Here is a 12,577-nt window from a genome sequence, read left to right as displayed (position 1 = left end):
TCGAGCTCCAACGCCCAAGCCCGCACATCTCACCTCAACCTTCTCCAACCATGTCCGGAGCAGGAGGCAAGTGGATGGCCTCCTCCATCACGGAGGGGCAGATCCAGAAGCTGCGCAACGCCGGATACTTGTCCAGCGACATCGCGCACCGGCTCCCCATCGAGGGAGAGCTCATCCCCACCCCCAAGCCCCATGAGAGGGTAGTATTCCTTCCCCACTTCCTCCATGGACTGGGCTTCCCGCTCCATCCCTTTGTCCGGGGGCTCATGTTCTACTACGGCCTGGATTTCCATGATCTGGCCCCGAATTTCATCCTCAACATCTCGGCGTTTATCGTCGTGTGCGAGGCCTTCCTCGGAATCCAGCCCCACTTCGGCTTGTGTCTCAAGACCTTCAGTGTCAAGCCGAAGGTTGTGAAGGGCAGCCAAGCAGAGTGCGGAGGCGCCATGGTGGGCAGGATGTCCCACGTTACGTGGCTGGAAGGCACTTTCGTGGAAACCATCAAGGGGTGGCAATCGGGGTGGTTCTACATCACCGAGCCGCGTGACCCCGAATGGGTAGCGGCCCCCGAATTCAGATCCGGCATCCCCACATGGCTCACCTCCTGGAAAGAGAGCGGTCGGATTTGGGGCGATTCGGAGGAGCTGACCGGACTCCAAGCCTGCGTCCAAAAGCTGGTGGACAAGAAGCTCAAGCTTATCAACGTAGTCCAGGTCATGCTCATCCGCCAGATTCTCCCGTGCCAACGACGGGGCTTCAATATGTGGGAGTTCGATCCAGCGCAGCACCAGACTTTGAATGGGCTCTTCGACACTACGTACGAAGAGGTCTCGAAGGTGTTGTTCAAAGGCGTCGAGGCTCCTGCATCCGCTACCGAAGATCGCGGATTCAGCTTGGAGCGTCCAGCTGATGAAGTAAGTTATTTTGTCCTTTAAGGGACGCTTGTTTTCCATAGTTTGACTCTATGCGGGATCTAAACTCCCTTTCCTTTGACAGGACTGGCTGAAGAAGGCCGCATAGGCTATCTGTCTAGCCCCATTGCCAGAGGACCTAGCTGACGCCCGCCTAACAGGGCTGCTGGCTCCGGCACCCCACGTGGTGCCGGAGAAGAAGGCCAAGAAGAAGGCCATGGGGACTCGGAAGAGTTCCCGTTTTCAGGTGCTATCGGATGATGAATCCGAGGCCGACTCCTCCCACAAGGGCGAGGAGGAGAAGAAGAAAGCCTCTCCCCGAGCGGGGGGAGGGAAGAAAAGGAAGGCCTCCCCAACAAGGGAGGCCGAAGGGTCCAAGAAGGGAAAAACTCTTCCCCCGGACTATTCCGCCAACGCCAGTGACGACGACGAGGACTGGCCTCCAAGGGCCAAGCCTCTGGCGAGATCGTAAGTATCCGGACTCCCGAATAACTTCAAGGTTTTCGTTTTCCGCCACATTATGTCTTTCTAATGCCGCATACAACGCTGCATTCCGCCTAAGGATGATCTCCCCACTTCGTTGAGCGGGTCCTTAGGGGCGTCGGATATGGATTCTCTTCTGACTGCCTCCACCCCCCGTGATGCGGATGATGCGGAGGTGGGATCCCAGGAAGGGATCCACCAGGAGGAGAGGGCCCCGGAGGTGTCGCAGGACAACCTCCCAGACTTTGCACCGGACTCAGCCCCGGAACCCACAGTGGCTCCGGAGTCCGGCGAGCGACCCCTTCGTAAGAAGGGTAAGACCGCGACGCCGGCTACCTCCGTCCAACCAGAGGTGCCGGATAACTTGCTGGAGGTGCTCAACGGCGCCTCCATCGAAGAGGAACACCGCACTGTTATGAGTGCGGTGATTCAGAAGGTTCAGCTCACCAAGAGCGGGCTGACCGAAGCCTGCAGGAGCCTTCTAACAGGCTTTGAGGTAAGAATTTCAATATATGTAAAATGGTACCGCATAGACAGTAGCCCCTGATGCTCGGTTCGGTGTTCGGAAAGAAAAGCCGGACTGAGGATCTTTAGAAAGATAAACGCAGGAGTCATGAAAATATGTCAATATGGGATTGCAGGCTGTGCTGCTGACCTCCGCCGCACTGACTGCGGAGGTCAATACTTTGAAGGAAAACCTCGAGCGGTCCGAGAGCAAGCTCGGCCGTGCCAAGAAGCAGTTCGAGGAAAAAGAAGGTGAGTAATACCTTATGAAAATTGTACCTTACAGAAAAGGATTTAGTTGCAAGAAAAATGACAAGGATAACTTGGGTATTGCAGGGGCCACTAACGAGGTGGCGACCCTGAAGGAGGCGGTGGCCATGGCCGAACGTAATGCGGCCACGGAGCGCACCGAGCGAGAGAAGCAGGAGGCGTGTGTGGCGGAGGTACAGCAAGAGCTCCAGGATCTCGTGAAGAAACATGAGAGCTTGGAGCGTGACTCGAAGACTCGAGAGTCTAAGCTTGCAACGGCTCTTGAGAGTGCCAAAGCCGCTAAGGCCGAAGCCTACAAGGCCCTCCAGGAGATTGAGGCGGTGAAGAAAATAGCAGCGGGTAAGGCATTTTTCATGCAAGGTAAGCATGTGAGTGTTAATTACCTGTTGCTTACCCGAATTCAGAGCTCTCTAGGAGCATTCATAGATCTTCCTCGCAGCGTGTCCGATGCTGCCGCATTCTACCGGGCCGAGGAGGGGAGCTCAACTGAGAAGGTCTTCTGGTCTCAGTATGCTAAGGTCGGGCATCCGGTGCCCCTTAGCGACCTGCTGAAGCAGCTGGTCGAGCTCCACAAGGCGGCCGAACAGGCCATGAAGGGCCTCATAATTCGGTTGTGGCCTAAGGAGGCCATGCCTGGGAGCTACTTCGGCCTAGTGCGACGGCTGGTGGATGCGTGCTCGTGGGTTGAAGTCATCAAGCATTCCGCTTGTATTGAGAGTGGCCGCCTTGCCCTTGCCCGCGCAAAGGTGCACTGGGGCAAGATGGATGCCCAGAAGCTCGAGACGGACCCGCCACCAGAGGGCAAGGAGCATCGCACGCCCAAGATGTATTATAAGAGTGTGCTGAAGGGCGCCCGCACTATTGCGGGTGAGTGCTCCAAAGATGTAATTTTTGAGTAGACTCGCATTTTGTTATCCTGTGCGCTGAAACCTTAGTTCATATGCACCAAGCAACGCTTGTTAATTTAAAACATTACCTTCTGTGCGGCTGTTTATCAAATCTGAGAGATGGCAAGTCGTCGGCTTCAGCCCCCATGCCACGAGTGCTGGGGTGTTTGGGATAAATTTGAGCGCTCTTGTTCCCATTTTTGGGTCCATCTAGGGAGGCGTTCAACACAGCGAACAAGGCAACCGGACTTATAGTGCTTGAACACTCTCACTTAGCCATAGAATTCTATAATTTTAAATTTCGGCGAAGCCCCTAGTCTTCGGAAGGCCGAATTTGGGGCGCTATCCACGCCTTGGCCGGACAGTATCCGGCTCCTCGCTCTAAGCGGCATAAGTCTTTAAGGACTCGCAAAAAAACCTCTCGAACAGCGACCGGCTCTCGCCTCATCATGATGGTCAATTTTAGCTTTCTCCACTGAGGCGTTAACCCGGCTCAACTGGGGCGCAATCGTAGTGGTTCTCTCAGTGCTACCTTAGCCGATAGAACGGAACGTAAGGTACCAAAACATGGGAGCCGGGCAAACCCAACTATTGACCCAAGACATGATTCGGAGCCGATGCATATAGTGCTATAAGTTTGGGGTGCCGCACTTGTGAAAGTGTTCGGACTCATCACACCATAATGCGGGAAACATAAGCCCCTGGTGTATATTAGCCGTACCAAAGTGTACGGATGCAACATACCATGAATGAACATATGTATGAAAAAGAAATGCAATTATAAGCAAAAAGGTGTTGCATTGTTTTATTCAATAAGTGCTTCTACGAATGCAGAATGATACAAATAGTGCGATAAGCAAGGTATGGGACTGTTAAACATGTCCCCCTCCAGGGGTAGGCTGCAGATTGGTGTATAAAAATGCTCGTAATGGAGACCACCTGTATATTCGTTGTAGCCTTTATCCTTCCCTGGCTGTTGCATCGTGAGTTCGGCAGGTCTGCTGCCGGACAGGGCCTCTGACAAATGGAGTCCTGTGGGTAAAAAATAAAAGGTAAAAAGAAAAAAAAGAACGACACACTTGAGAGCCCCTGGTGTGGTTGAGCCGCAGTCTGGGTTTATCGTGGTCGTGCCCCTCTCCCCATGCCCAGGGTATCTTCAGAGCGTAGAAGGACCTGCTTTGATGTTTCGTAGGAGCTGGGGTTGGGGCCGCACTGCTATGCGTGCTCGGAACGTGCCAGGTGGTCTTGTTGTAAGTTACTCCGGGCGCGCTTAGCTGTGTCCGGCCGCTTAACGGCCGGACTCGAGAATTGCCTTAAGAGGCTGCATTGCACTTCTGCCGCGAGAGCCGCTGTATGTTCCTCCGTGCGGAGAGAACGTTCAGTGTTTCCGTTGACCGTGATGACTCCTCGAGGGCCTAGCATCTTGAGCTTGAGGTATGCGTAGTGCGGCACCGCGTTGAACTTTGCAAACGCGGTACGTCCGAGCAAGGCATGATAGCCGCTACAGAACGGGACTATGTCGAAGATTAACTCCTCGCTTCGGAAGTTATCCGAGGATCCGAAGACCACTTCTAGTGTAATTGAGCCTGTACAATTGGCTTCTACACCTGGTATGACGCCTTTAAAGATCGTTTTGGTAGGTTTAATCCTTGAGGGGCCTATGCCCATTTTGTGCACTGTATCCTGGTAAAGCAGGTTCAGGCTGCTGCGGCCGTCCATAAGGACTCTGGTTAGGTGAAATCCATCGACGATTGGGTCTAAGACTAGTGTGGCGAATCCGCCATGGCGGATGCTGGTGGGGTGGTCCCTTTGGTCAAAAGTGATCGGGCAGGAGGACCATGTATTGAACTTCAGGGCAACTGGCTCCATCGCGTAGACATCCCTGAGTGCATGCTTCCGCTCCCTTTTGGGTATGTGCATTGCGTATATCATGTTCACCGTCCGCACCTGTGGGGGGAAACCCTTCTGTCCTCTATTGTTCGGCGGTTGGGTCTCGTCCTCGTCATCGCTATGCAGCCCCTTGTCATTGTTTTCGGCAATTAACTTGCCTGCCTGCTTGAATACCCAACAGTCCCTGTTGGTATGGTTAGCTGGCTTTTCGGGGGTGCCGTGTATCTGGCACAAGCGGTCGAGTATTCGGTCCAAATTGGACGGACCCGGAGTAGTTCGTTTGAATGGCTTTTTCCGCTAACCGGGTTTAGAGCCTCTGAATCCGGCATTGACTGCCGTATCCTCACCATTGTAGTCGTTAATGCGGCGTTTGTTTTTGTTATGACACTGCCTGCCATTTTGGTCCTTGAAATCCGGACTGCCAGAATTTTTGCTGAGGTTGTTGTTGCGTGCTAGCCAGCTGTCCTCACCCGTGCAGAAGCGGGTCATGAGTGATGTGAGGGCTGCCATGGATTTCAGCTTTTCCTGTCCCAGGTGCCGGGCAAGCCACTCGTCGCGGATGTTATGCTTGAAGGCCGCGAGTGCCTCCGCATCCGGATAGTCAACGATTTGGTTTTTCTTGGTTAGGAACCGTGTCCAGAATTGTCTGGCCGATTCGTCTGGCTGCTGAATTATGTGGCTTAGGTCATCAGCGTTTGGTGGTCGCACATAAGTGCCCTGGAAGTTATCGAGGAATGCGGCTTCCAGGTCCTCCCAACTCCCAATTGACTCTGCTGGCAAGCTGTTGAGCCAATGCCGGGCTGGTCCTTTAAGCTTGAGGGGGAGGTATTTGATGGCGTGAAGATCGTCACCGCGGGCCATGTGGATGTGAAGGAGATAATCTTCGATCCAAACTGCGGGGTCTGTTGTGCCATCATAAGATTCAATATTGACGGGTTTAAACCCTTCAGGGATTTGATGATCCATTACTTCATCTGTGAAGCATAGTGGGTGTGCGGCGCCTCTGTACTGGGCGATATCACGACGGAGCTCAAGGGAGCTTGGTCTATTTTGTTCGGCCCGGCCGGACTTACTGTGTCCGGCGCGACGATTGTCGTCACGTATCGTGGGATGCCCACGTGATCCATAGATCGATCTTGATTGTCTTGCCTTATCCTCCAATATATCTCGCAAGTCCGGAGTGTTCCCCTGTGGCCGTGTGCTTTTCGAGCGATGCCGGGGTACAGGTCTAGTGAAGGGCCTAGAGGCCTCTCTGTCGCGACCACGGGGTGGTCGGTCAGCCGTATTGTCTCCTGGTGATGCGGGTTCGTAAGCCTCCTCCTCTAATCGGGGGAGCAGCTTGCGTTTAGGGTAGCTTTTAGAGGGTCGTTCGAGCTCATGCTCTTCGGCCGCGAGGACTTCAGTCCATCTGTCGGCTAGCAGATCCTGATCAGCTCTAAGCTGTTGCTGCTTTTTCTTGAGGCTGTTCGCCGTGGCCATAAGCCTGCATTTAAAACGCTCTTGTTCGACGGGATCCTCAGGCACGACGAATTCGTCATCGTCGAGGCTCACTTCGTCTCCGGAGGGAGGTGTATAATCCTCTGCCTCTTCTTCTGCCGCTCCTTCATAAGGGCTGGCGTCTCCGTCCTCCTGCGCTGCATCTTGCTGGAGTGGGTTGCCTTCGGCACTGTCCGGTGTATTATTGTCTCCGGTGCCGGAGTCGTCATTCTTGCTGTGGCGGGATTTAGAGCGGCGCCGCTGACGCCGGCGCTTGGGCTGCTTTTTGGAGGGGTCATCCTCCTCTGTTCCTTCGCCATTCCCATCTATTGGGATATCCACCATGTATATGTCATATGATGAGGTGGTTGTCCAGTGCCCAGTGGGCGCTGGTTCTTGGTCGTCTCCAGCGTCGTCGTCCATACTGTCGATGTCCTCGGAGTCGTAGTCTAGCATGTCGGTTAAATCATCGACAGCGGCTACCAAGTGGGTGGTGGGTGGGCTTTGAATTTCTTCGTCGTCCGCATCCCAACCGTCCTGACCGCAGTCCGGCCAGGGCTCTCCTGATAACGAGAGATATTTTAGCGAACTCAAGATGTCGCCGAAAGGTGAGTGTTGAAAGACGTCCGCTGCAGTGAACTCCATGATCGGCGCCCAATCGGATTCGATCAGGGCGGGCGCGGGAGGTTCGGAGTCCGGCGAGGAGTCCGGCACCTCGGAGTCACGAGACTTATGAGGGACAAAGTCAGTGTTCGGCTCTATCGCCATAGAGGCTGCAGCCTCCGAGGCGGTGTCTAGGCATCCGTCCTCGATCTGCGCAGCTGGCTCCGAATCGAAGATCGGAGCGGTTTCGAGTGCGGCCTCGAAGGTACTGTCTGGCTGCAGAGCTAAATCATGCTCGCCGCGACAGTGCGGCATGCTCAGCTGTGGCTCGAACCTATCGAGGATCAAGTCCCCGCGGGTGTCAGCCGTGAAGTTCAAGCTTCCAAATCTGACCTGACGGCCAGGGGCGTAGCTTTCGATCTGCTCCAGTTGGCCAAGCGAATTGGCCCGCAGTGCAAAGCCGCCGAATATGAAGATTTGTCCGGGGAGGAAGATCTCACCCTGGACTGCGTCGTTGATGATGATCGAAGAAGCCATCGAGCCTATTGGTGACGACACAGAGGAACTCTCAATGAAAGCACCAATGTCGGTGTCAAAACCGGCGGATCTCGGGTAGGGGGTCCCGAACTGTGCGTCTAGGCGGATGGTAACAGGAGACGAGGGACACGATGTTTTACCCAGGTTCGGGCCCTCTTGATGGAGGTAAAACCCTACATCCTACTTGATTAATATTGATGATGTGTGTTACAAGAGTGGATCTACCACGAGATCAAGGAGGCTAAACCCTAGAAGCTAGCCTATGGTATGATTGTTGTTTGTCCTATGGACTAAGGCCATCCGGTTTATATAGACACCAGAGAGGGCTAGGGTTACACAGAGTCGGTTACAAAGGTAGGAGATCTACATATCCGTATCGCCAAGCTTGCCTTCCACGCCAAGGAAAGTCCCATCCGGACACGGGACGAAGTCTTCAATCTTGTATCTTCATAGTCTTGGAGTCCGGCCGATGATGATAGTTCGGCTATCCGAACACCCCCTAGTCCGGAACTCCCTCACTCCTACTGGATTGATACCTTGGTTCTCAAAACTGAGGGAAATACTTACGCTACACTTGCTGCATCACCCTCTCCTCTTCGGGGAAAACCAACGCAAGCTCAAGACGTAGCAAACTCCCGTTTACCGGAGGAACACTTTGTGTGCTACCAAACATCACAACGTAACTGGGTGATTATAAAGGTGCTCTACAGGTGTCTCCGAAGGTACTTGTTGAGTTGGCGTATTTCGAGATTAGGATTTGTCACTCCGATTGTCGGAGAGGTATCTCTGGGCCCTCTCGGTAATGCACATCACTATAATCCTTGCAAGCAATGTGACTAATGAGTTAGTTGCGGGATGATGCATTACATAACGAGTAAAGAGACTTGCCAGTAACGAGATTGAACTAGGTATTGAGATACCGACGATCAAATCTCGGGCAAGTAACATACTAATGACAAAGGGAACAACGTATGTTGTTATGCGGTTTGACCGATAAAGATCTTCATAGAATATGTGGGAGCCAATATGAGCATCTAGGTTCCGCTATTGGTTATTGACCAGAGATGTGTCTCAGTCATGTCTACATAGTTTTCGAACCCGTAGGGTCCGCACGCTTAAAGTTCGGTGACGATCGGTATTATGAGTTTATGTGATTTGATGTACCGAAGGTAGTTCAGAGTCCCGGATGAGATCGGGGACATGACGAGGAGTCTCGAAATGGTCGAGACGTAAAGATCGATATATTGGATGACTATATTCGGACATCGGAAAGGTTTCGAGTGATTCGGATATTTTTTGGAGTACCGGTGGAGTTACGAGAATACGGGGTACATATGAGCCTTAGTGGGCTTTAGGGGAAAAAGTGGAGAAGCCATGAGGGCTGGCCGCGCGCCCCCCATGGGCCTAGTCCGAATTGGACTAGGGGAGGGGTTGCGCCCCCTCTTTCCTTCTCCTCCCCCTCTCCTTCCTTCCCCCTCCTAGTGGGACTTGGAAAGGGGGAGTCCTACTCCCACTAGGAGGAGGATTCCTCCTCCTGCGGCGCCCTTCAGGGCCAGCCAGCCTCCCCCCTTGCTCCTTTATATACGGGGGCAGGGGGGCACCTCTAGAGACACAAGTTGATCTGTTGATCTCTCCCAGCCGTGTGCGGTTCCCCCTCCACCATATTCCACCTCGGTAATTTCATAGTGGTGCTTAGGCAAAGCCCTGCATCGGTAGCGTCATCAACATCATCATCACGCCATCATGCTGACGGATTTCTCCCGCAAAGCTTTGCTGGATTGGAGTTCGTGGGACGTCATCGAGTTGAACGTGTGTTGAACTCGGAGGTGCCGTACATTCGGTACTTGATCGGTCGGATTGTGAAGACGTACGACTACATCAACCGTGTTGTGCTAACGCTTCCGCTTTCGGTCTACAAGGTTACGTGGACAACACTCTCTCCTCTCGCTGCTATGCATCACCATGATCTTGTGTGTGCGTAGGATTTTTTTTTGAAATTACTACGTTCCCAACACGGGCGGGGTCTTGAAAGCCTACTCGCGCATACGTTCGGCCAGGTCTCGTGTACATGGCTGAGTCGGAACGGAGAAACTGCGTCATCGTTGTGTTCATGCGGAGCCAACCGGCTGGGTCAGAACGGAATGCGTTGTCATGTTCATCGGGAGGGCTCGGATGGAATAGCCGATGGAAAACAAGGCCTGGTGTACCGCAAAATGGAGGAAACTGCCTTGTGTTCGACTGGCCACGGTCGAAACGGCATCCTGTTCATTGGGAGGGGTCTGGCGTACTGCAAAACAGAGGAAACTGACTTCTGTTGGACCTCCTATGGTCGAAACGGGGTCCTGTTGATCGGGAGGGGTGTGGCGTACCGCAAAACAGAGGAAACAGACTTGTGTTGGAGCGCTGCGGTCGAAACGGGGTCCTGTTCATCGGGAGGGGTGTGGCGTACCGCAAAACGGGACTCCACGGGATACTGTTCATCTCCACCGTCGACCTCCTCCAGCCTCCATGGGCTACTATTCATCCACCGTCGACCTCCTCCAGCCTCCACTTGCGGTTGTTCATCCACGGGCTCCTGTTCATCCAGCCTCCATCGTGCAATCCTCCACCGGCTACTATTCAACCAGTCCTCTCCACGGGGTCCTGTTCAACCACCCCTCCACGGGCTACTGTTCATCCAACCCTCCACTGGCTACTGTTCAACCAGCCCTCCACCGGCTACTGGTCAACCATCCCTCCATGGGGTCCTGTTCATCCAGCCCTCCACGGGGTCCTGTTCATCCACGCCCAACTGGCTCGTTCAATCGGGGTCCTGTTCTTCCACCGGCAACACCAGGGGTCCTATTCATCCAACCCCCCACCGGGAACTTTTCATCCAACCCCCCCCCCCCAAACTATGCTCACTGTTCATCCAGAGGCAGCATCGATCGGCTTCAGTTAGTAGGAGTAGCAAAGGAATCGCTCGATCGGGTTCAATTAACAGCCATCGATCGATCGCTCGGGTTCAGTAACGCGTAGCCTGCAGTGCAATCGCTCGGGTTCAGTTAGGCGAACGCCTCGCTCGGGTTCAGTTAGAGCCCAATGCCTCGAACCAACACGCGTACGTGTATGAGATAAACGTGCATCGCTCGGCCCCCGACCACCCACCGGGAACTCCCCGATATTTTCATCGCCCTCGCTTCTACCATGGTTTTTTCCGTCATGCACGACCCAAAGAATGTCATGCAGGTGCATCTCCGATCCGCCCAGGACGAAAAGCCCATTTTCTATCATGATTTTTTGTCATAGAAGTAGGAGCCCACCACATCTATGATGATACCGGATTTTGTCACAATTATCGTCATAGAAGTGTCATAAGTATGACAGAAAAAATTTCATTCGGCCCAAAATGTCATGGATGTGTCTTTTTTGTATTGACGGTGCTGCGGGAGGCGCGGGCGCGGGCACGCTACCCCATGCTACAAAAGCTCTTGCTCGCGCTCCTCGTCGCCTCCCGGAAGTTGCGCCACTACTTCCAAGGCCACCCCATCAAGGTCGTCTCATCCTACCCATTGGAGAGGGTGCTCCGGAGCCCTAATGCTGCCGGAAGATTCGCAAAGTGGAACATCAAACTACAGGTGTTCCAACTAGAGTGGACCGACGTCCCTGACATGGAAGAGTGAACCGACGTCCTTGACCATGAAGTATGTGAGGATCGTTCCCTCTTGCCCGGAGATGAGGCGGCAAACGGATAGATCATGTAGTTCGACGGCGCGATGGAGTACTGCTCATTTCACCCACTAAGGACAAGCTCTACTACACGGTACAACTCTACTTCCAGCAGGGTGAAAAGGTCTACAACAACATCGCGGAATACAAGGTGTAGGACCTTGAAGTATGTCTAGAGGGGGGGTAATTAGACTACTTGACCAATTAGAAACTTAACCTTTTCCCGATTTTAGAGTTTGGCAGATTTTAGCTATCTTTGGACAAGTCAAGCAATCATCACACAAATCAAGCAAGCATGAAAAGAGTATATAGGCAGCAGAAATTAAAGCATGCAACTTGCAAGAAAGTAAAGGGAAGGGTTTGGAGGATTCAACGCAATTGGAGACATGGATGTTTTTGTCGTGGTTCCGATAGGTGGTGCTATCGTACATCCACTTTGATGGAGACTTCAACCCACGAAGGGTAACAGTTGCGCGAGTCCACGGAGGGCTCCACCCACGAAGGGTCCACGAAGAAGCAACCTTGTCTATCCCACCATGGCCGTCGCCCACGAAGGACTTGCCTCACTAGCGGTAGATCTTCACGAAGTAGGCGATCTCCTTGCCCTTACAAACTCCTTGGTTCAACTCCACAATCTTGTCGGAGGCTCCCAAGTGATACCTAGCCAATCTAGGAGACACCACTCTTCAAGAAGTAACAAATGGTGCGTTGATGATGAACTCCTTGCTCTTGTGCTTCAAATGATAGTCTCCCCAACATTCAACTCTCTCTCATAGGATTTGGATCTGGTGGAAAGAAGATTTGAGTGGAATATCTTGGCCTCAACACATGAGTAGGTGGTTCTCTCTCAGAAATGGTAAGTTGGAAGTGTAGGTTTGTTCTGATGGCTCTCTCCATGAATGAAGAGGAGGTGGAGGGGTATATATAGCCTCCACACAAAATCTAACCGTTACACACAATTTACCAAACTCGGTGAGACCGAATTGAAAAACTCGGTCAGACCGATTTAGTAAACCTAGTGACCGTTAGGGTTTTCGGTGGGACCGACATGCAACTCGGTAGGACCGATATGGTTAGGGTTAGGGCATAACGTAATCTTGGTGAGACCGATTACACAAACTCGGTGAGACCGATTTTGGTAATAAGCTAACCAGAGAGTTGGTCAGGTAAACTCGGTGGGACCGATTTGCTCTTTTCGGTGAGACCGAAATGTTACAAAAAGGAAACAGAGAGTTTACATTGCAATCTCTGTGGGACTGATCACTCACTTCGGTTAGACCGAAACGTTACAAAGGGAAACAGAGATAT

The sequence above is a fragment of the Triticum aestivum genome, chromosome 4B (assembly GCF_018294505.1).
Source record: "Triticum aestivum cultivar Chinese Spring chromosome 4B, IWGSC CS RefSeq v2.1, whole genome shotgun sequence".
Taxonomy (NCBI): Eukaryota; Viridiplantae; Streptophyta; class Magnoliopsida; order Poales; family Poaceae; genus Triticum; species Triticum aestivum.
The sequence above is the reverse complement of the archived record's forward strand: the minus strand, read 5'-3'. Positions refer to the sequence as shown.